General features: G+C 33.7%; 1 long non-coding RNA gene across 1 annotated transcript in view; it reads right to left on the bottom strand.

The window, feature by feature from the left end:
- The window catches only part of LOC135268360 (uncharacterized), a 261,357-nt gene that overhangs the window by 187,740 nt on the left and 49,713 nt on the right, over positions 1–23,904 (bottom strand). The gene's annotated exons all lie outside the window — the stretch shown is intronic.

Consider the following 23,904-nt stretch of genomic DNA (forward strand, 5'->3'; position numbering starts at 1 on the left):
TCCCTTGGCTGGGGGTAGGGGCTCCCCTGCCCCGTGTAGCTCTCAGTGGGCTGACACACCAACCACCCTACTCTTCACTCCTATCCATGGGCACACTAACTGCCTAGTCAGTCTTGATGACAGAACCTGGATACCTTGGTTGCTGGTGCAGGATTCACACACTGTTTTGGGTCTTCTCGGTGGATGTTTCCCATCACTGGTGCTTCTAGTTGGTCATCTTGGCCCCACCCTGTATTAGTGCTTTTCAATGTGCTTAAATGCAACTTTAAGAATTGTTGTTCGAGTGGCTTTATAATGCCCTAGGTTTTACACGGTTTTCGTTTTAGAAATTATTTTAGGTGAGACTGGAAAAGAGCTCTTTTTTCTTAATTTTCATACACATGTTGGATGAAAAGGATAAGAAAGGAGGAGTTATAATGTCAGGCTTTTTTAAAAAAAAAATTTGCTGTTTTTAACTGGTCTTCTTGGCTGCCCTAAAATTAATTTTGGGGGAATCCAATTAGCCTCATGTTTTCTCCTTAATTCTTTTTAATTCTCATGAACTTTATCTGAAGAATGGCTGATTCTCTAACAGAGAAACATAAACTTTCTTTCAGTCTGGACCAGGGCAAGGGAGAAACTAAACATCCACAAATCTCTCTGGAGTCACTGACATATTCATCCTGTAAACTCAAAATGTGTCTCTGGCAGAGTCTAGTGCAACAGCGCTGACCTTCTTTAAAGATGATATATGTACCCGTGTAAGTAATTGTGTCCCATGGAGTATATATTAAAGGACATATTATGAGTCTTTTGAAAGAAGATCAGAAAAAGTAGAAGCAGTAGGTTCTAGTTGGCTAAGGAGGTAGAGTAGGAAAACTGTATGAGAAGTGAAAGTGCCAAGATGTATATCCTAGATGTTTACTAATATAAGAAGCAAATTAATGTGCATTAAGTAGAGAGAAAATGGTCTTGGTGTAGCAAAAAGAGGACTGGAATTAGTGCATCAAAATAACAGAAGTATTTAATTTTTTTTTTATGTGAGATTAGAATGAGAGAAGAAGCTGAGGGTTTTAGTGTGTTTTGTTTCTTTCATCTTATAGATGTGTCATCTGAGTGACCGAAAAGATGACTTGTTCTTCAACTCACAAATATTTAGTGGAACAGGTTTCAAAGAAGCTTATCTCTTCTAGTCTGGATTCTAGGAGAAGTAGGTTTTTGGGGAAGAGTTTAGTTTGCAGAATGTTTATTAAGGAAGGCTATTGGGATCAACACCTGGGAAAGGGAAGGGAAGAAAGCAAGAGTGAGTAGTCACAGTCACAGCTGACCCCACTGGGAGCTTTAGGTGTTAGAATGGTCTTTGGCATTGTCTTCATTTGGGCTGAGATGCTGATCCTTTATTGCCTTACAGGGACCAGTCTTTGTGTGTGGGCTGCTGTGAGAAAGGGCATGACCTTGGTGCAGCTCAGGCAATCCCTGAGGAGACTGACAGCTGAAGACTTTCTGTTATCAGCATCCCCAGAAGCTAGCGCAGCAACTCCTTCTCAGAAGGAGAATCTGGAGGCACACTACAGCATCCACCACAGTACTTACTCATCCAAACTTCTTTTGCACTTTAAATGATGGAAGCATTCTCCTATAAATATTGGTAATTGGTTTTCCAAACTGTGGTAGGTAAATGTAGTTGAGAGTTATTTGTGCTCATGAAAAGTCTCAGAGTAATTCTTGTTAGAAATGCAAAATTTACTTTTTCAAACTTTTTTTTTTTTTGAAACGGAGTCTCACTCTATTACCAGGCTGGAGTGCAGTGGCACGACCCTGGCTCACTGCAACTTCCGTTTTCTGGTTTCAAGCAATTCTTCTGCCTCAGCCTCCCGAGTAGCTGGGACTACAGCCACGCACAATCTGGCTAATTTTTTGTATTTTAGTAGAGACGGGGTTTCACTATGTTAGCCAGGATAGACCTCGTGATCTGCCCGCCTCAGCCTTCCAAAGTGCTGGGATTACAGGCATGAGCTACCACACCGGCCTCAAACTTTTTTTAACAGGAAAAATTAGCTCCAAATTTTGTGAAGTTGTGATAAATATTTATCTCCATTTGAAGCATAACAACAAAAGTGGGCTATTCTACTGCTACTCATCTCATGCACCTGTGTAGTATATCAGAAAAGCAGAGAGTTAGTTTCCCATTGCTGATTAATTAACAAAAACTAATTCCTTAAAAATAATAAAAATGTATTATCTTATGGTTCTAGAGGTTAGAAACTGAAAATGAGTCTCAGTGGGTTAAAATCAAGCCAACATACCATCTTCAAATCTCTATCTTCTCTCCTCTCTCTATCTGCCTTTCACTGTGATATCTCCTTATCTTTTTCATTGATGTTAAACTTTGTCTCTTCTAAGGTGCTGTGTGATTACATTGGGCCCATCTGGAAAGCCAGGATAATTCCCTGACTCAAATTCCTTATCTTAACCACGTGTGTAAAGTCTGCTTTGCCATGTAAGATAACATATTCACAGGTTTGGGGGATATGGACAAATATGTATATGTATATACATATGTATATTAAGTATACATAAACTTAATATACATATGTATATATGTATATATATGGGAGGGAATTCTGTCTACAACAAAGGATAAAACTAATTTTAGCATGAGTTACATTTGTGATAAAATCTTTCATGTAGAAATGTAGATCATGCCATATAAGAATACTTGCCTAAGTATTTTTATAATTTTTAAAGAACTATTAGTTTATACTGTATGGAAGATCAAATAAAAAACTGTGTCTAGGTAGCCCATGCAGCATGGGTGGTAGAACACTGGGCTAGGAACCAAGATACTTTCATTCAAATCTTATCTACCACTAACTGATTCTGAAAACTCACAGTTCTCAGCATTTTTATCTAAAAATATGGTTGTCTGTCCAAAATATAAAATATACAAATATTTTTTATTTTAACATTAAATGGGATATTTGTCCCAATGGTAGACATATGTCATGTGTATAAAAAACTCATTGAGAAATCTCAAATATTAATTTTTACTTATTGTTTGGATTTTGCTATGTCCTGCAACCAAATTTTTTAATCAGAAAGGCGAAGTTCTGTCTGTAGTTTTAATTCTTGGTTTTTGTTTCCATTACTCCTTTTTTAGCTCACAATGAAGTAGAGGATTTACAGAGCAATGAAATGTTTAAAAAGTAGCAATAGAAGTACACAGGAGAATGATCTTTGGACTGGATGGCTAGCTCTTCAATAACCTGAACCTCTTCAACTCATCAAACAGGAAATTGATAAAGAGAATATCTTACACTATTTCATTTATTTCAAAAATGTAAGCAAAAAAATTGCACTACATTGTTATTTTGCTGGAGGGAAATTGCAAAGCACGCATATTATTGATGGAAAATAAACTCAATGTCTACATAACAGAAAAAAATTGTGAAAATAAATATTGCAATATTTGGAGTGGATTTCTAACTCAGGAGTTTGGGAAGATGATTTAGAGAGTTGATGCAATGGTAATACTGGTTACGCACTATTCATGGAGAAAATGGCACTACAGAAAATAGAAAACCATCAATATTAGAAGATTTGCTGTTAGACTTGGTAGGAAGACTTATAATTAGAGAGCTATTGTGAATCATGATATGTAAATCAAGATATAAAAATGAGTTTTTAGGATAAGAAGTATAATACTAAACTCAAGCAAAATTAGGCATCAAATAAAAAATATCAGACATATTTGAACAGGAATTTTTCACCAATATCTATAAATATAAGGATGTTTATTACAATATTATATAATCAGAAATGTGTAACATAGATACAAATGTGTTTAATTATTACGCAGAAATATCATTCTAGGTTGAGTTATCTGGAAAGCAGATACTGTGATGGAGTATAGCGTGCAAGACATTTATTAGGAAATATTCTAGGAATTAATACCTGTGAAAGGGAAGGAAGGGAAGCAGGATGGGATAAAAGGAGTAGTCAACGTGTAATGAAAGCCTGACGGCCTCTGTAGCTAATACAGCCAGGCAGAGTTAGCCCATCTTAGAGAGAATGGCCAAGTCTTTTTTTTACCCTTCCCTTCCTTCCTCATTGAACATAGGCCACCTTAGGGAATGTGCTACTCTCTGCACTGTGGCAATTCTTGTAAGTACTGCCAGCTGAAGGCTATCTGCCTTCCCAATGCTTTTCTAGTAACTGTAATCTACTACTTCTTTTTAGTGGAATCTGGACAGCAGATCTCCATGTTTACCATGCATAGTACATTATGAGTTTAAATGGCAACAAATAATGTCAACTATACTTACATCATCTTCAGCTAATTAACTTCCATGCACTTTAGTTTTCTCACTAAAAAACAGTCACTTATACATAGGATTGTGGAAAATTAATACATGTAAAAATGCTTACAATATTCCCTGTAATGTAGTGCCCACTGTGTGAATGTTGGGGATTATGAAGCACCAATATAGCTCCCTGTATTCAGAGAGAGTAAAATCTTCATAGTTGCTATGACAATAATGATAATTGTTCTATAGATTTGGGTTTTCTTCCAATTGGAACATTTTCAAGAAAAATATTTCATTTGTTATTAACATAAAAACTTTAAAAAAGCTTAAGAAAAACTTAAAATTACAAGTTTCATTTGTCAACAGCCCTTGAAAAATCCATTGTTTTTCATTCTATTTTTAATATGTTCCTCTAGTATAATATACTAACTTTCAAAAATTTATTTTGTCTTGATCAAAACCTTTTGCAAATTAAATGCAGCCTTTAAAATGTAATTTTAAAGTTACAATATATAAACCTAGAAAACTTGAGAAACACAAAGTGAATTCAATCTAATCTAGAAATATAAATTCAATATTAAGACCTAAAATGTACTAATTATGTGTGCTTGCTCATAATTTGGCAAACCATTTGTTTTGTTTCAAAATAACTATGGAAGTTAAAGAATGTATACGATTTTCTTTTCCTCAAACTAATTTATATGTAATATTTGTTTTCTGATGAACTGACTTAAAAGTTCATATTTCAGGGCTTCTTTGTCAGTAGGAAACTTGGCAAGAGCTCCGTAGATAAAACATTCACTAGTGGCGAAGCCTGCAGCAACTGGGCCAACTCCTTTGCTGCCCTTTACTTTTTGCTAAATGCTTTCCTTTAGAAGAAAAAAAACGAAAGGAAAATTTTGGATGAAACAATTTTATGAATAACCTTTCTCCTCACCAAACTCTCCAGACACCCAACAAACTACTTCTCTATGGGAATAGATATTAAATCAATATAACTTTTGTATGTACTTGTGGAATAAAATCAAGTTACATTTCTTTACTGAGTATTTTTGCTAAGAAAATCATCTAACTTCAATATTTGAGAGAACCACTGCTTTTTAGTTTGCCCCTCGTAAGGAAAAGTAAAACATTCTTGTGGCAGAAATCTAAGCTACAAAAAGAGTTATGGATTTTTCATATATACATTTTATAGAAACATAAACATGCTTATGTAACTGGTTTTTTCAGTGTCCTAATAACTTTCAGACCAGTGGGATATAATAATAAAAGACTAAAATTAGTGGTGGGCCACAGGAAAGATACCACCAATTGTTTCCACCAATTTTCCCCAAGAAGACCTTCTATGATGACATAAAATTGAGTAGGTATGGACATTTTCTGTTTCCCAAATCATTGAGTGAATAAATCCAATGCTAAGATGACTGAGTAGAATTCATTGTTCATAACATGTAGATTCTAGTGTTGAGTATATACAAGAGATTGCAAAACTATTCTCTCGAACTGAGCAATGAGAACAACTGATATGAGTAGATACTAGTGCTCACAAATACCTCCCTATTCTTTAAAAGATAAATGGAGTTTGTGAACTAGAGATAAGACTTAAACTAAATTATAACCTAAATAAAGAAGTTCAAAAGAGTGCCAAATATCTGAAATTATCAAGTAAGACTGAGTTAGGGATAATACATCAACCTACTATAAAGGAAAAGTTAAAATATTCTTTTAGGCTATGTAATATTCAATAGTACTATTTTCAGATTGGTACTGATAGTTTTAATAAGTTGACTAGAAACTAGAATGACTTTATTAGTTGCCTAGCAACTAGAATAATTTATCTGAAGAGATGGTAGACTTAATACTCAAAAATAAGAAATGATATCATTTTTATACTATTTTCCCAGTCTCTCTTAAACCAGGAATTCCCAGTTTGGTCTCTGGAACAGCAGCAGCATTGTTACATGGGAACTTGTTAAAAATTCAAATTCTCAAGCCCCACTGCAGACCTACCAAATCAAAATTTCTGTATTAAGGCCCATCATCAATCTTCTCCAGATGATAACCATTGTTTTAGAAAAAATTACGTGCCTTTAAACAAGAAATGTTATTTTATTAGATAATATACAGATCTCAACTTTCATATCTTTTGATTTTAAATCACATGTAGTTTAGACATTAGCAGACTCATTTCCAACTGGTTTCAATATATGGTGATAGCAATGGTTCACTTCTCAGGATCATCTCATCATTTGTATTTAAGTGTGGAATTTATAGTGTGCCAGCTAAGAGATCTGTGTCCTTGCCTTGTTTTTATTTGATTACTTTGTTTGTTCAGTTGTTGATTGTGACTTTGTTTTACATTGTATTGCTTTGTTATACAAAGAGTGCAACACAGAAAATATATCAAAGTGCCAATGCTACTTATTAAAATAGAATTCTCACAGAGAATGGAAACATTATTCTTTCAGCTTATAGTTTTGAATATTCATTGTTCGTGTGGGTATAAATAACATTCAATAAAAAGTCTTCATGCTACAAGATCTATGAGGTTTCTCCTGGAGCCAGAGAGGCAAATATAGAATGTTAGCTCTACTCTCCTCTATGCAATGCATACTTTCTGCTGATTACATTATTTGACCAAGTATTTTTATTTATCATAATCTTTCTATGTTTTATTCATACATCTAAGAGATGAAGAGCCAAAGAAAAATCTAAGAGATAAGAGGCATTTTATTAATGAGCTTTTATTTCTCCTATTTAATATATTTAAAAATGAATACGGTATAAGGAAGGGATCCAGTTTCAGCTAGCCATATGCAGAAATCTGCAACTGGATCCCTTCCTTAAACCTTATACAAAAATTAACTCCAGATGGATTAAAGATTTAAAATAAGACCTAACATCATAAAAACCCTAGAAGAAAACCTAGGCAATACCATTCAGGACATAGGCATGGGTAAGGACTTCATGACTAAAACACCAAAAGCAATGGCAACAAAAGCTAAAATAGAAAAATGTGATCTAATTAAACTTAAGAGCTCTGCACAGCAAAATAAACTATCATTAGAGTGAACCTGCAACCAACAGAACGGAAAAAAATTTTGCAATCTATCCATCTGACAAAGGGCTAAGATACAAATAATTTAAACAAATTTACCAGAAAAAAAACCAAACAACCCCATCAAAAAGTGGGCAAAGGATATGAACAGACACTTTTCAAAAGAAGACATTTATGCACCAACAAACATATGAAAAAAAAAAAAAAAGCTCATCATGACTGATCGTTAGAGAAACACAAATCAAAACCACATTGAGATACCATGTCACACCAGTTAGAATGGTGATCATTAAAAAATCAGGAGACAACAGATGCTGGACAGGATGTAGAGAAATAGGAATGCTTTTACACTGTTGGTGGGAGTGTAAATTAGTTCAACCATTGTGGAAGACAATGTGGCAATTCCTGAAGAAATTCCATTTGACCCAGCAATCCCATTACTGGGTATATACCCAAAGGATTATAAATCATTCTATTACAAAGACACATGCATACGTATGTTTACTATGGCACTGTTCACAATAGCAAAGACTTGGAACCAACCAAAATGCCCACCAATGATAGACTGGATAAAGAAAATGTGGCACATATACACCATGGAATACTATGCAGCCATGAAAAAGGATGAGCTCATGTCCTTTGCAAGGACATGGATAAAGCTGGAAACCATCATTCTGAGCAAACTGACACAAGAACAGAAAACCACACACTGCATATTCTCACTTATAAGTGAGTGTTGAACAATGAGAACACATGGATACAGGGAGGGCAACATCACACACTGGGGCCTGTCAGAAGGTGGGGGTTAGGGGAGGGATAGCAAAGGATGGGGGACAGGGGAGAGATAACATTAGGAGAAATACTTAATATAGAAGACAGGGTGATGGGTGCAGCAAACCACCATGGCACATGTATACCTATGTAACAAATCTGCATGTTCTGCACATGTACCCCAGAACTTAAAATTCAAAAAAAGAAAAAAATGAATAAATGTTTGTAGAAACTGTAAGGAAAGGCTTATAAGGAGAACACATTCGAACTGAATGGACTGCATTCATCTAGATTGAAACCAAGAGTGTAGAAAAGTATTTAGCTCAAACCACATTACTTATGTTTGAAATATTGGTATTGTATAGTCTTTATTTAGTATGTGAAATTAACATTATAAAATACACCAATTAAGAAATTTGCTCAAAATCAGTGATTACTAGCCAAGCCAAATTTTTAAAGCATTAATTTATATTCAATTTACCTTTCAGTCAACAATATTTTAAATTTTGAAAGTGAATGGACATACAAGGAAAAAAAAATTTTAGAGCTAAACAGCTTGAATCACAGTGTGGTAGACTGATTTTAAAAATGACCACAATTCTACATTCATTTCTACGTTGCAGTGGCTTCAAGGGGTAAAGTTGATATCCTTACTCCTTGAGTTTAGATTAAATTTGGGACTTGCTTTGGTTAACAGAATGCAGTGGGATTTATAGTGTTCCAGTTAAGACATCTGTGTGATTGCCCTGTTTTTATTTGAAACCTTCCTAGCTGCTATGTGAACAAGCCAAGTCTATCCTGCAGAATAATGTGAGTCATGCAGCCCAGTCACTTGCATACCTGCAGTCACCAGTTACCTATCAGTCATACAGACCAGTGAGGTCATTCCTGAACAGCTGGTCCCTTACCTTTCAGTGACTAACTGTAGATGCTGGAGAAAACCCAGCCAAGACTAGCCTAGCCTACCTCAAATGAGCAGCACCCTCTAACTGACTGGCACTCATAATTCACAAGAAAAATACTTTTTATTGTATGGCACTGAGGTACTGTCATTTGTGGCATTAGGATTGCCATATTTAATAAATAAAATGCAGCATGCCCAGGTAAATCTAAATTATTTCTAATAAGATATGTTACATTGACACAAAATTTTAAAAATTATGTTTCATTTATCTGAAATAAATTATAAGTATTTCTTCATAGTTTAAGAAAGAGGTATGTAATTTAATAATTTGGCTCTATAAACAGTTCCTCATAATTTGGCTCTATAAACAACTCCTTGGTTTTGCATAATTTGCTTATCAAATTTCTTGTAGTTGCAGTCTGTGTTTCATTTACATTGTAACATAGCTTCTACAATAGTTAAATCTAATTTATTTTGTTCTTTGATTCATTGAGCATTAATGAGAAAATGCAGGCAACATTAGCATTATAAGTTGGTTTACAGAACACATATTGGGGTAAAGTTGACAAGTGTGATAAATTATTTTCCAATTTGATTTGCTGAAGCATATAAAACTATTTTTCAGGTCAATTTGTTTTTTCTTTAGGATTACATTGCAAATCTTGATTAATAACCTTTTAAAAGGCAGTCTGCTAACAAAAAGAACATTGTTATCTTCAATAATACACGATTATTTCACTTGTTTTCATGCTTTAATAGTATTTACTAACATCAATATATAAGAATTAAATTATTTAATCAAATCTATTCAAAATCAAATGTAATTAAATTTATTTCAAAAGGTAGTCAAGAGAAGAAATATCTGAACAATTTTACACTTCAAATCAGAGCTTATTTTCCTGTTGGTAAGTAATGTTGCCTCTTTCAAAAATAGCTTCGACACCTAAACGTGTACAGTTTTCAAAAGTTCTTTCTTTTTTTTAATTTTTTATTATGCTTTAAGTTCTTTCTTTACCATATTCAAGAAATTTGTTTAAGCAACTTCAATAACACTGTTTGCTCTTTTTTAAATTTGCATAACTATTTTGCTTAAAAGTTAATCTAGGCTTCACTTACTGGATTTAAAACATCAACAATAATTTTGGAGGCCTTTTCTTCAGAATTGAAATATGATTATAAAGGTTTTAAAAAAGTGAAGATTCTCTCAACTGCATTTGTAAAAGAGAGTCATCAGGGTTTGAATGTGAGAGAATTAAATAATATTTAATGCCAATGTAGTCACAAAAATTATTTAATCAGTTTAAACAGAATAAACAGTGAAATAAGAGAATAATTTTGTAACAACCACTTTAACTTCAATAAAAAATCAAATGATAATTGAGAGCTTTATTAGGATACGGACAAGAGAGCCAACATCTTTCACAGAATCATTCCTGCTTTGCTTCAGCTTTGCATAAGCACTGTCTTTACCTTTAAGCAAATATTCACTAAATGTATACTTGTATCACTTTCACATGGCGGGAGTCCATTTGTTTTCACTAAGTGTTTCTGCAAAATTTTCTATCGTTTCTTTTTTTTTTTTTTTTTTTTTTTTTTTTTTTTTGCATTGTGATTACTTGCATCCATGGTTATGCTGTAAAAAGGCAAGGAATTTATATTTTTGATGATCTCTGTAATAGTAATTGGAGTTAGCACTTATTTTTCTTTAATTGTGGTAGATTTCATCCGAGGACTTGAAAATGTTCTTGCAGTTTGGGAATCAGAAAATACTTTCAGTAGTAGTATATTCAGTCATTTGGGCTGAAAGACTGTTGGAAGTATCAAATATGGAAGGCTAATCTTCTTCCAACTTCTTCCAACTTGCCTTCTTTATCTGAATTTATCTTCATAACAACGTTGTTTATCACTTCGGTACTAGTTGCAGATGTAGCTGGAGTATGCTGGCTTATTTCTAAGTTTCCATTAGTCTCAATAGGGAATTAACAAATGCGTACTACTCAATGAGCTTCAAGAGTTCTTTTTCTTTTTTTTTTAATTTATATTTTAAGTTCTGGGGTACATGTGCAGAACGTACAGGTTTGTTACACAGTTATACACTTGCCATGGTGGTTTGCTGCACCCATCAACCTGTCATCTACATTAGGTATTACTCCTAATGCTGTCCCTCTGCTAGCCCTCAATCCTCCAACGGGCCCTAGTGTGTGATGTTCCCCTTTCTGTGTACATGTGTTCTCATTCTTCAACTCCCACTTATGAGAGAGAACTTGTGGTGTTTGGTTTTCTGTTCCTGTGTTAGTTTGCTAAGAATGATGGTTTTCAACTTCATACATGTCCCTGCAAAGGACATGAACTCATCCTTTTTTATGGCTGCATTTTAATCAATGTTATTATTCAGATAATTTATCACAAAATACACCCTTGCATTTTGGATACAAATATGCACACATAAAAATAAGTAATAGCAATCACTACAGGAATTGAAAAGATTTCATTTGATAATTTCACATCCACAACAGTGTGTTTATTACTCCTGAATGCAAACTCATTACTAACTGTAATCTGTGATTGAAACATTAAAGGCTTCCAAGCTTGAAAACTAAAAATAAATGAACTAACTAACTTCCCATTTGCCTCAACAGAGAACCGTACTTGTGAGGTACGACTACAAAGCCAGAACTGGTCTTCTATAAGGTTCTGAAAAGCTTGATATTTGGACACTGGTGGTCTTTCAGAAGTGGACATGGTTTCAATGCTTTCAGCTATATTAGCGTGGTAAGAGGAGAAAGGCTGCTATTGACTGGTTGAGTTTCAGAAACCTGGTCAATGGAGTGTGATGCAAGCTGACTGTGTGTTGTGTAGAATTGCAGTTGAGCTCATTTGTGGAGTATCGCTTTCAACTACTGTTGGCATTTAGGTGACTTAAGCACCAATTACTGTGGCAGAAAAATTGCTCTGTAATTTTTTTCAACAAAAGCTAAATAAAGGATATTTAGGGTATCTTGTCAAAGTCAGAACAGGACATAGATAAAAATCAATAAATACAGAACATGTTCTGTATGTACATTTGGCAACCCTAGTGGCAATAGATAACTGACATATTCTTTTACAGAACAAGTTTATTCTATTATTATTGTAAGCCCCTGTATTTGCACACATCTGCTGATGAGGACCTTATAAGACTTGAATTATGATTAGTTGATCATGATCTTATTGTGGAAAACATACTCTTCATTACAGTGAGCCTTGATTTCTAAACACTCATCCAAATTTTAATCCTTTTAGCCACACAGACCAGTCTAATCTCTCTATAACAAATTTTCACAAATATTTCCTTTTATATATCATGTTCACTTATGAGTTTGTCTTATTAAAGTGAAATATACAGATCTAAACTCTATTTGTCTTACTAAGCTAATCAGGCTGTCAAAAAATGAAGTCAGTTTAAAGTGATTTATTTTTGTAAAGTTGTGCTAGCCATAATGAATATTTCAAATTTTACAAACTGTTTTATTTATAATTTCAAGTAGCGTATTTCCTGGAATTGTAAGCCCTTAGTTTTGAAAATAATTACTTCATTTTCCCATTGTCATTGGTAGTTCCTTTCTACCATTCCTCAAATATAATGAAATAAGTATAGAAATTCAAATTTTCAGATTTCCGTAGAATCAATACATGTAATTTTCTGGGCCATGAGCCCCAAGCTCTCACAATTCCTTACAATTAATTCCTTCCTTCCTTCCCTCCTTCTTTCTTCTTTCCCTGCTTCCTTCCCTCCCTCCCTCCTCCCTTCTTCCTTCCTTCTTTCCTTCCCTCCCTCCGTCTTCTCCAGTCCCCTTTCCTCTCCTCCTCTCCCCTCCCTTCCCTTTTCTTTCCAACTTTTTAATATATTTTGTATTTAAATTCCCTCTTATCAACTTCTGTATGCTTTTTAATCAGATATGAAAATCTGGGATTAATTCTTAGAAGTGCCTTGTTATGTAAGAAGCTATGTTGTCATAGATAGAAAACGTCTATGAATCACATCCAGTCATTTTTCTTTCAATATACCTTTAGTGCTCTTATGATGAAAAGAGAATTCTCATAGAGGCATTCAATTTATAATTTTTATAAAAGTATATATGAATCTAAGTTTTTTCAGAATGTTTAAATTAAAATACTATTAAGTTTATTGACATGATGTTTGTAATGGAAGCCAAAAATCACAATATTTTCACTTCCATATGTTAGTTTTAAGGAAGATCTTACATTATTCATGCTGCAACATGCTGCACCTTAACCTTGAAATAAAATTCAAATGAAATATTGAGAAGCGAATGATACACATATTTGGTTGCTGGTCAAAAGAATCACTAGGTTTTGTGCATTATATTTTACTTTTTATGTGTAACACATTATTTTAATATATTTTTCATTTACATGGTAGTATTTAAACATTTATGCTGATAAATTAACAACTGGTTTTAGTTACAGGCTATATATATTTCAGCATTCCTCACTGATTTTCAATGTCTACATAGTAAATAGACTTGTCACAGCTGTTTTAAATGTAAAATGGCAACTTGGCAAAAGATCGTTTAATGACAAATTGAACTTCTAGGGATATAAACTTCATGAAATAATTGCTGATAACAGATTTGAGACATAAAGTTTGTTTTAAGTATATATGTAATTTATATGCATAAAGAAATGTAGTTAAGATTTTAAACTGCTAATCTACGACATTCCCAAATGTTTACTATGTTTTTATTATCTTACAACTTCTATATCTTAGGTGTTTAGGCATAACTTAACTGAGTCCTTTCCTCAAGATCTTACAAAGCTGCAATCAAATTCAAGATATTATGAATTCTCAGACTCAAATCTTTTACATCATGTAATATTTATTATTAAGCTTGTTGTATTAGAGATAAATATTAAAGACATCTGTCTGCAAGCTTTGTTTTCTACAATTGCAATTTGTTAAAGTTTCCAAAACCTGAAGCCTTTGGAGCTAATTTATTATATGTACTAAATATTTTCAATTTATTTATTTATTTTCAGACAGGATTTCACTGCTGTCACCCAGGCTGGAGTGCAGTGGTGTGATGCTGGCTCACTTTAACCTCTGCCTCCCAGGCTCAAGCAATTTTCCTGCCTCAGCCTCCCGAGTAGCTGGTACTACAGGTGCACACCACCACATTCAGCTAATTTTTGTATTTTTTGGTAGTGATAGAGTTTCACCATGTTATCCAGTCTGCTCTCAAACTCCTGGCTTCAAGTGATCCAATCACATTGGCATCCCAAGATGCTGGGATTACAGTTGTGAGCCATCACGCCTGAATTTTCAATTCCTTTTTTAACAAAATGCTGTCACAATGTAGATAAATCTTTCACAAAACACTTGATAACTTGTTGAAGACTAACATTGATTTACAAAATAGTTAACGAAGGCTCCAAAAATCTCTAAAATCACATAAAAAATGGCCATTGAAGAGTAAATGTTATATTTGTTATATTATCATGCTGGATTATTTAACATCAGTTTGTGTTGAAATATTGTGGATCAATGATATATTTCCTAGCATATAAAATTGTAAAGCTTTATCTTCAATTGTGATTAACAGAGTATTTCTCAGAGTTTGGCCATATTCATGAATTATGTATTTTTCCCAGCCAATTCCAAGAACATTTTTTCTTCATACATTCTTTAGTAAGAACACTGCTCTTACTATACTGCTGTGCTCCATTGAAAATTTTATTTATGTTACTACATTAAAAATAAATAATTTCATCTTCAATATTTTGAACTTTTAACTGAATTTATGGTAGCATTCACATTAAAGTCAGATTTTTTACCTTGTTGAATAAAATTTCCATAGCTTTAGCTTGATTTTATGAATCCTATGAAGAACAAAGTTAAGGCTTTATTTTCATTAGCTCAACTGCTTTTCTATTTGAAACTTCTGAGAGTAAAGTAATAAATAGATGTCACCTTTTACAGAGTTCTTCTTGAAGTAGACATATTAGCAGCACTTTCCTCACTACTTACATGTGAAAACAAACACTCTTGAAATGTAATTTGACAGCATTTATTTAGAATAGTCATTTATCGAAATGAAAATTCAGGCTTTATAGATAGATGTTTCACCTCTCTACTTATGTTTGTTCAGATATTGTCTCTGTACATAGTCTTCTTAAAATGGTTGTGCTTCAGTAGATGTGTGTCTTGTGATTTTCATGTGGTCAGTACAACTTTCATGGTAGATGGTAAATACGGAAAACCATTTGTTCAAAGTATAAAATCTTTTCTAGTTTCCATGAGAAGCAGATATTCCAAACTTATTTTTTATTTATTTTATTTTTTATTATACTTTAAGTACTGGGGTACATGTGCAGATCGTGCAAGATTGTTACATAGGTATACACATGCCATGGTGGTTTGCTGCATCGATACCCCCGTCATCTACATTAGGTATTTCTTCTAATGTTATCCCTCCCCAATATCCCCATCCCCTGCTGTCCCTCCTCTAGCTATCCCATTCCTCAACAGGCCCCAGTGTGTGATGTTCTTCTCCCTGTGTCCATGTGACCTCGTTGTTCAACACCCACTTAAGAGTGAGAATATGTGGTGTCTGGTTTTCTGTTCTTGTGTCAGTTTGCTGAGAACGATAGTTTCTAGTTTCATTCATGTCCCTACAAAGGACATGAATGCATCCTTTTTTATGGCTACATGGTATTCCATGGTGTATATATGCCACATTTTCTTTATCTAGTCTATCATTGATGAGCATTTGGGTTGGTTCCAATTCTTTGCTATTGTAAACAGTGCCTCAATGAACATGCGTGTGCATTTGTCTTTATAACAGAATGATTTATAATCCTCTGGGTATATACCCAGCAATGGGATCGCTGGGTCAAATGAAATTTCTATTTATAGATCCTTGAGGAATTGCCACCCTGTCTTCCATAATGGTTGAATTAATTTACACTCCCACCAACAGTGTAAAAGCATTCCTATTTCTCCATATCCTCTCCAGCATCTGTTGTCTCCAGATTTTTTAATGATCACCATTCTAACTGGCATGAGATGGTATCTCAATGTGGTTTTAATTTGCATTTCTCTAATGACCAGTGATGATGAGCATTTACTCATATGTTTGTTAGTCCCATATTTGTCTTCTTTTGAAAAGTGTCTGTTCATATCCTTTGCCCACTTTTTGATGGGGTTGCTTTTTTCTTGCAAATTTGTTTAAGTTATTTGTAGATTCTGTATATTAGCCCTTTGTCAGATGGGCAGATTGCAAAAATTTTTTCCCATTCTGTTGGTTGCTGATTCACTCTAATGATAGTTTCTTTTGCTGTGCAGAAGCTCTTAAGTTTAATTAAATCTCATTTGTCTATTTTGGCTTTTGTTGCCAATGCTTTTGGTGTTTTAGTCATGAAGTCCTTGCCTATGCCTATGTCCTAAATGGTTTTGCCTAGGTTTTCTTCTAGGGTTTTTATGGTGTTAGGTCTTACTTTTAAATATTTAATCCATCTGGAGTTAATTTTTGTGTAAGGTGTCAAGAAGGGGTCCAGTTTCAGCTTTCTGCACATGGCTAGCCAGTTTTCCCAATACCATTCATTAAACAGGGAATCCTTTTTCCATTTCTTGTTTTTGTCAGGTTTGTCAAAGATCAGATGGTTGTAGATACGTGGCATTACTTCTGAGGACTCTGCTCTGTTCCATCGGTCTATATCTCTGTTTTGGTACCAGTACCATGCTATTTTGATTACTGTAGCCTTGTAGCATAGTTTGAATCAGGTGGCATGATGCTTCCAGCTTTGTTTTTTTGTGCTTAAGATTGACTTGGTTATGCAGGCTCTTTTTTGGTTCCATAAGAAGTTTAAGGCAGGTTTTTCCAGTTCTGTCAAGAAGGTAAATGGTAGCTTGATGGGAATAGCATTGAATCTATAAACTTCTTTGGGCAGTATGGTCATTTTCATGATACTGATTGTTCCTAATCATGAGCATGAAATGTTTTCCAAATGTTTGTGTTCTCTCTTATTTCCTTGAGCAGTGGTTCTCCTTGAAGAGGTCCTTTATGTCCCTTGTTAGTTGTATACCTAGGTATTTTAATCTCTTTGTAGCGGTTGGTAATGGTAGTTTGCTCATGATTTGGTTCTCTGTTTGTCTGTTATTGGTATACAGGAATGCTTGTGATTTTTGCACATTGATTTTGTATCCTGAGACTTTGCTGAAGTTGCTTATTAGCTTAAGGAGATTTGGGGCTGAGAGGATGGGGTGTTCTAAATATACAATCATGTCATATGCAAATAGAGACAATTTGACTTCCTCTTTTCCTAATTGAATACCTTTTATTTCTTTTCTTGCCTGATTGCTCTGGCCAGAACCTCCTATTCAATACTATATTGAATAGGAGTGGTGACAGCGGGCACCCTTGTCTGTGCCAGTTTTCAAAGGGAATGTTTCAAGTTTTTGCCCATTCAGTATGATATTAGCTGTGGGTTTGTTGTAAATAGCTTTTACTATTTTGAGATAAGTTCCATCAATACCTAGTTTATTGAGAGTTTTTAGCATAAAGGGCTGTTGAATTTTCTCAAAGGCTTTCTCTGCATCTGAGATAATCATACGAATTTTGTCTTTGGATCTGTTTATGTGATAGATTACATTTATAGATTTGCTTATGTTGAATTAACTTTGCATCCCAGGGATAACGTGACTTGATCATGATGGATAAGTTTTTTGATATGCTGTTGGATTCAGTTTGCCAGTATTTTATTGAAGATTTTCACATCAATGTTCATCATGGATATTGGCCGGATATTTTCTGTTTTAGTGTGTCTCTGCCAGGTTTTGGAATCAGGATGATTTTGGTCTCATAAAATGAGTTTGGGAGGATTTCCTCTTTTTGTGTTGTTTGGAATAGTTTCAGAAGGAATGTTACCAGCTCCTCTTTGTACATCTGATGATAGAATTCGGCTGTGAACCCGTCTAGTCCTGGACTTTTTTGGTTGGTAGACTATTAATTGCTGCCTCAACTTCAGACCTTGTTATTGGTCTATACAAGGATTCAACTTCTTCCTGGTTTAGTCTTGGGAGGGTGTAAGTGTCCAGGAATTTATCCATTTCTTCTAGATTTACTGGTTTCTGTGCATAGCTGTGTTTGTAGTAATCTCTGATGGTAGTTTGTATTTCTGTGGAATCAGTGGTGATATCCCCTTTATCATTTTTTATTGCATCTATTTGGTTCTTCTCTCTTTTCTTCTTTATTAATCTGGCTAGTGGTCTATCTATTTTGTTGACATTTTAAAAAAACCAGCTCCAGGATTTATTGATTTTTTTGAAGTTTTTTTTTGTATCTCTATCTCCTTCAGTTCTGCTCTGATCTTAGTTATATCATGTCTTCTGCTAGCTTTTGAATTTGTTAGATCTTGCTCCTCTAGTTCTTTTAATTGTGACTTTATGGTGTCAATTTTAGATCTTTACTCATTTCTCATGTGGGCATTTAGTACTATAAATTTATTTTTTAATGTACATTTCTATTTTTCTAAGAAATTATCATTGACATATATTACTGCAAAATAGAAAGCATTAACAGAAATTAAAAGTAAATACTGTTTACTACTCGTATACGTAGTAGCAGGACTGCTTAGCCTTCATCTCCTCATGCAATTCATGTATACCTGTGCTGTAATATTAAGTATTTCCCTCTGACCAAGAAGATTAGTGTCCTGACAGCTTCAAGCATCTCATAACACTAGGCACAGGTCATGGGACAACTTGCTGTTAAACTAAGGGACCATCAGGGCAACAGGATAGATTTCTTCTCCCACCATCACCATCCAATACCAGAGGGAGTTAGGTCTCCCTAGTTGCTTATCTCAAATCATATTTTATCAGCTGGCAGCCTGCATGCTGTACTTGAAAGGGGAAAAGTAGATATGTTGCATCTGGAAATGATCAAGTAAAGAAAGAGGTTTGTTGTTTGTTTTTCTGCACATTTAACCATGTGTTAAAGTGAGAACTCTATCCTCAGAACAAATGTTTCACATACTGAAGAAGAGATTGTAGCAGAAGCTGGAAGTACAATGAAGAGGTTGACCTAACTCACCTTGGCTCATTTTAATGCAATTATTAAACAAAATTCTTGGTTAAAAATGATAAATTCAGGAAATTCTGAACAGTAGAGGACACCAAGGTAGTGTAAACTAGACCTGAACCAGAAAACTGGGACACGTGTTCTCAGTGACCTAGATAATGTGATGACATGGGGAAACAGACGTTTGAACTAGTGAGACGGAAAGAAGAAAAATAAATTACCTAAGTAATAATTCAAAATCATTAGATTCAAAATTTTTTATAATTATTAATTCATTTCTTTGTAAGATAAAAATTCTTACTCTCTGCTGCCAAGAATTTCATAGGTGGTACAATTTTGAGACTAAATACATTTTTTCTCCAGTGTCTGTAAAATACACATATTCTAATTTGATTCATCTAACAAAATGATGAATAATATGTTTGGTAATAATTTCTTTTCTTTGGTAAGGCAGTATATATAAGTAATAACCAGAAAAGTTTTGATGCCAAATCATTTAGGTTTATAAGCCAGTTAAATCACTTACTAGCAATGTGACTTTAGTCAAGTAATTTACCTTTCTGTGGTTCTGATTTTTCACTTCCAAAATGGGAATATTAAAAATACCAACCTAACTGATTATTAGGAGGAATAAATGAGCTAATAAGAAACTGTTAGGACAGTGCCTGGCACATGCAAGTATAAGTTAAGTATACATTCTTATTACCATTTCAATCAACTGTCCAAGAAACTTGGAAGGTAATATATACCATGTATTTCACATTATATACATTAGTTGTGTTTGATTAGATATGAAACCTTGGTCTTTACACTATATTACTTTAAAATTTTTATGGCAAGCCCAAAACTAATTAAAACAGGTTTAAAACAAGCTAATTTACATTTCCTGAAGACAAAGTGCTTATAAGGATGCAACCTTTATAAATTATGCTGTGGGATAGTTTTTGTTATCCCACAGCATAATTTATATAAGTGATAATAGAAATATCACTTCTGCCACATGCAGTTCAGATGGAGAGGTAAAATAAAATAAATTTTATTTTGCTGGCAGTTATTTGTAAAATGTTAAAAAGAAATGAGTTTGAATGCTGGGAAACAGGATAAATTCTAAAAAAACTAATTGTAATTGTTTTCTTCTTAACTAATGGTGCTAAAAACATCTTCTAATATTTCAATGATGGTTATAAAGTAATAAAACATGTAAGCAGCTTTATGATGTTCATGGGTCTCATACTCATGAATATGGTTCTGTAAGGATGTGATCCCAGGAATCTGACTTCTTGACCTGGTCTTTAAATATCTGTCTGGGGAATCTCAGCTTTGATGGGCTCTCAACAGCTCAATGAACAGGATAAAGGGAATAAGGAAACTTACTTATCTAGGGAGGTTTTGAATTTGTAGGAAGTCTCCTTTCCAAGGTTTTAATGTTTTAAATCATGGGAAAAAATTTAATCTTATATGATGCATGTTTTTTATAGATTTTACTTTAGCTTAGTGTAATTTTTGGTTAGACAGCTATAGCCCAACAACTTAAAAAGTAGGCTCACATGTCAAACTTCTTGGGTTTGAATTCTGGCTCTCTTACTTACTAGCCATGTGTTAGTAGTAACTTAGCTGACTTCTCTGTGCTCAAATAGTCTCATCTGTAAAATAGGAATCATAAGACCCTTCTCATGAATTAGACAGCTTGCACTTAAATATTTAGAATGGCACTTGAAAAATGCTCAGCAGATGTTAGTAACAGTCCTCATCACCATCATTTAAACCAGTGGTTCTCATCTAGGAATGATCTCGCCTTCTAGGGGATATCTGGCAATGTCCAAAGATATTTTTGCTTGCTATATCTCAGAGGCTACTGGGATCTAGTGAATAAAGGCCAGGAAGGCAGCTAAAACTCCTACCATGCACAGGACATCACCCACAATAAAGAATGATCAAGTCCAAAATGTCAATAGTGTTGAGTTTGAAAAACACCAATTTAAGCTATTCTATTGTTGAAGATGAAGCATAAAGACCAACAAACATTTTCAAAATGTTGCATATAACCTTCATTAATCCTAACTTAGTCAATCCATATCTTCTAAGCTTTTGTTAAGCAAACTATGAATTACCAAGAATCAGATATATTCATGAACTTATAACTATGTAATAGAGAAAAGTTTCTGAGAGAACAGTATAAGAATTAAGGTAATAAATGGTAGTAAATAAATTAAAAGAGAAAAAGGCAAAATGGAAGACATTAGAGGAATGTCTTCCTAATGGAGCAGAAGGGGAATCTGAGGAATATTGCTTTAGGCCTATTGTTCTATCTCTCCCTGACCTTCTTCCCTCCCAGGTCTTTAGCATTGGCTTATAATTTTTTGAGTAATTTCAAGCTGTAAGTGAATGAGCAAAAAGTTTTCCAAATATAATCTGAAATTTATAATAATTAGTATTTTATTACAGAATACTTATAGATTATTGCCTTGAAAAGTAATGACTCCATATTGGTGCATTTTCATGTGTAAATTTAGTGGCAATTCGAGATTAGTGAAATATAGGAAATGAATAATACCAGTTGATAAAGCACTGGTATAACTTTCTACCCTTACAATATTCAACTAAAATGTTCATGGAGTGATGGCATTCTAGTAAGAAAAGGATTGCATTATCCAATCATTTTAATGAATTCTTTAGAGAATTATACTTCCATGGGAACTCTGGGAAAGTTTTGGCAAGAAAATTATGTTTTCCCTAATGGAAAAAAAAAAAAAAACTTCCTTAAGTAGTAGAGTAAAACTTCATTAGTTTGGGAAAACAAAACAAAACCACAAGATATGTGGGAAAATGTATTAATGAGTATGCCAGGCCACAAAGAGGGAAAAAAAAAAAAGAAACAAAAAAAAAGTGAACAGAAACTCAAAAATCTTAATTCCTATCTGATACATAGATGTTTTGATAAATGTATAGCCATAAAAAACATGGCTTGCATGATTTACGAAAAGAGAAATCCCACCCCCACCAGGCATGATTATCAAGATGAAGTGCCCCTCTGTAAGTTTAACTTAGAACTCAAGTTTAAACCCTAGAAGAAGACAGAACACTCATTGGTGCTGAAGATATTAACAGTTCTTTCACTTTGATTTTCTCATGGATAGTACTTATGATGTTATCAGATCTGCAAAGATTCTTGGGCTTCATATTTAGTACAAGATTGAGTCTTTCACATAGTGTGTAAATCTCTAGAATGAAGACTCAGAAGACTGAATTTAAGTTCCTGCTCTAAAGTAGCTCTCTCAGAAAAAATTTAACATCTCTGAGCAAAGGTTTCTTTTGCTAATAGATATTACACACAGGAAATGACCATGTATATAAGAAGTGTCTTTTTATTATTTATTCTTGAAAATAATGAGATGACAAAGAGCAAAGGCTTAATTTTTAAAGTACTTTTTGAACTTCCTTGTTACTTCCGAATAGTTTGTTCAAGTTCTCTAAGTCTCAGTTTCCTCATATGTTAAATGGAGATGACAATTCATACACTTAATTAAAATATCCATTGAAGTGCTTCATAGCTTTAGGCACTTAATGAATACTATCTTTCCTTTTCTGCCCTTGAGAACAGGCATGGCACACTTTAAGACATCTAAAACGGAACTGCAAAATAAATGCTTTGGTGTCTTTAGTACATATGTTAAAATGTTTGTGCTTATGTTTATCTGTGGAGTGATAAAAATGATCATTTTACCTATAGTATGTTAGCACCATCAAGTATAATCCATTAGAAATCCCAGTCAAACAAAAGTAAAATCATCCTTTAGGAATATTTTAACAACCCATGAAATAATCATGAGATAAAAATCTCATTAAATCAGACAATTTTATGAAGATTTTTATTAAAAAGTGATTTCCACCTTTTGATAGTTTTTGGTAATAATGAGGCTGTGTTCAGATGCTCTTGTTCAGCCCTCCCCTGCACTGTCTCTTCATCATGATAGGTTCTGTCGACCCAATCCTCTAAAATGCAGGCTCCTTCCTTCAAGTGTTTTCTTATTATCACAGCTAAACAAGGAATCTACTGCCTTTACTTCTATGTTTCTAAACTTATTATTACCACTTGGCACTTATCAATATACTGCCCTATTTTAGATATTTACACATTATATTTCACTACTAGATTAGAAGTTTCTTGTGTTGACTACCTTGTTCATCATTACCCTCCACACAGTATTATACGATCCTGTATTTATTAAGCATTAATTATTCAATTCACATTTGATGAATATGCAAATTATACTTTAAGTAATGTTTTGTAGCTAGATCCTACAGCTTTAGAATTTAATTTCTTATACTTCTCTAATTAAAATAGATATGCTTTGCATTCTTTTATTTTAGTTATTTCTCTTCAGATGCTGCCACTGGCATGTGAGGTATTTAAAGTTAAGAAGGCATATTTTAATCTTAAATATATATTCATACTTATTTTCATTAGCTATTATTACATTTTGACAATATCTGTAGTGAACAAAACAAAGGTCCTATAGAAATCATTAAATTTGGTTTTAACAGACTCCTATTAGCTGGAACAATGTTACATATGTCTTCTTAACAATGGATGAATTTGATTAAATGAAAGGAAAAAGAAAGCTGAGTTATTGAGCACTTACTATGTGCAAGGCAAAATACTAAATGCTTTGTAATCATAGTTGATATTGAATTATATTCTCATTCAATAGTACTCGATACAGTTTCAAAGAGTGATATAATTTCTGGGTAAGAGATAATAAAGTTTACCTATTAAGATTGTGTCTATTATAACCCACCAAA

The sequence above is a fragment of the Aotus nancymaae genome, unplaced genomic scaffold, assembly GCF_030222135.1.
Source record: "Aotus nancymaae isolate 86718 unplaced genomic scaffold, 86718_ANA_hifiasm-v0.15.2.pri h1tg000040l, whole genome shotgun sequence".
NCBI classification, from domain to species: Eukaryota; Metazoa; Chordata; class Mammalia; order Primates; family Aotidae; genus Aotus; species Aotus nancymaae.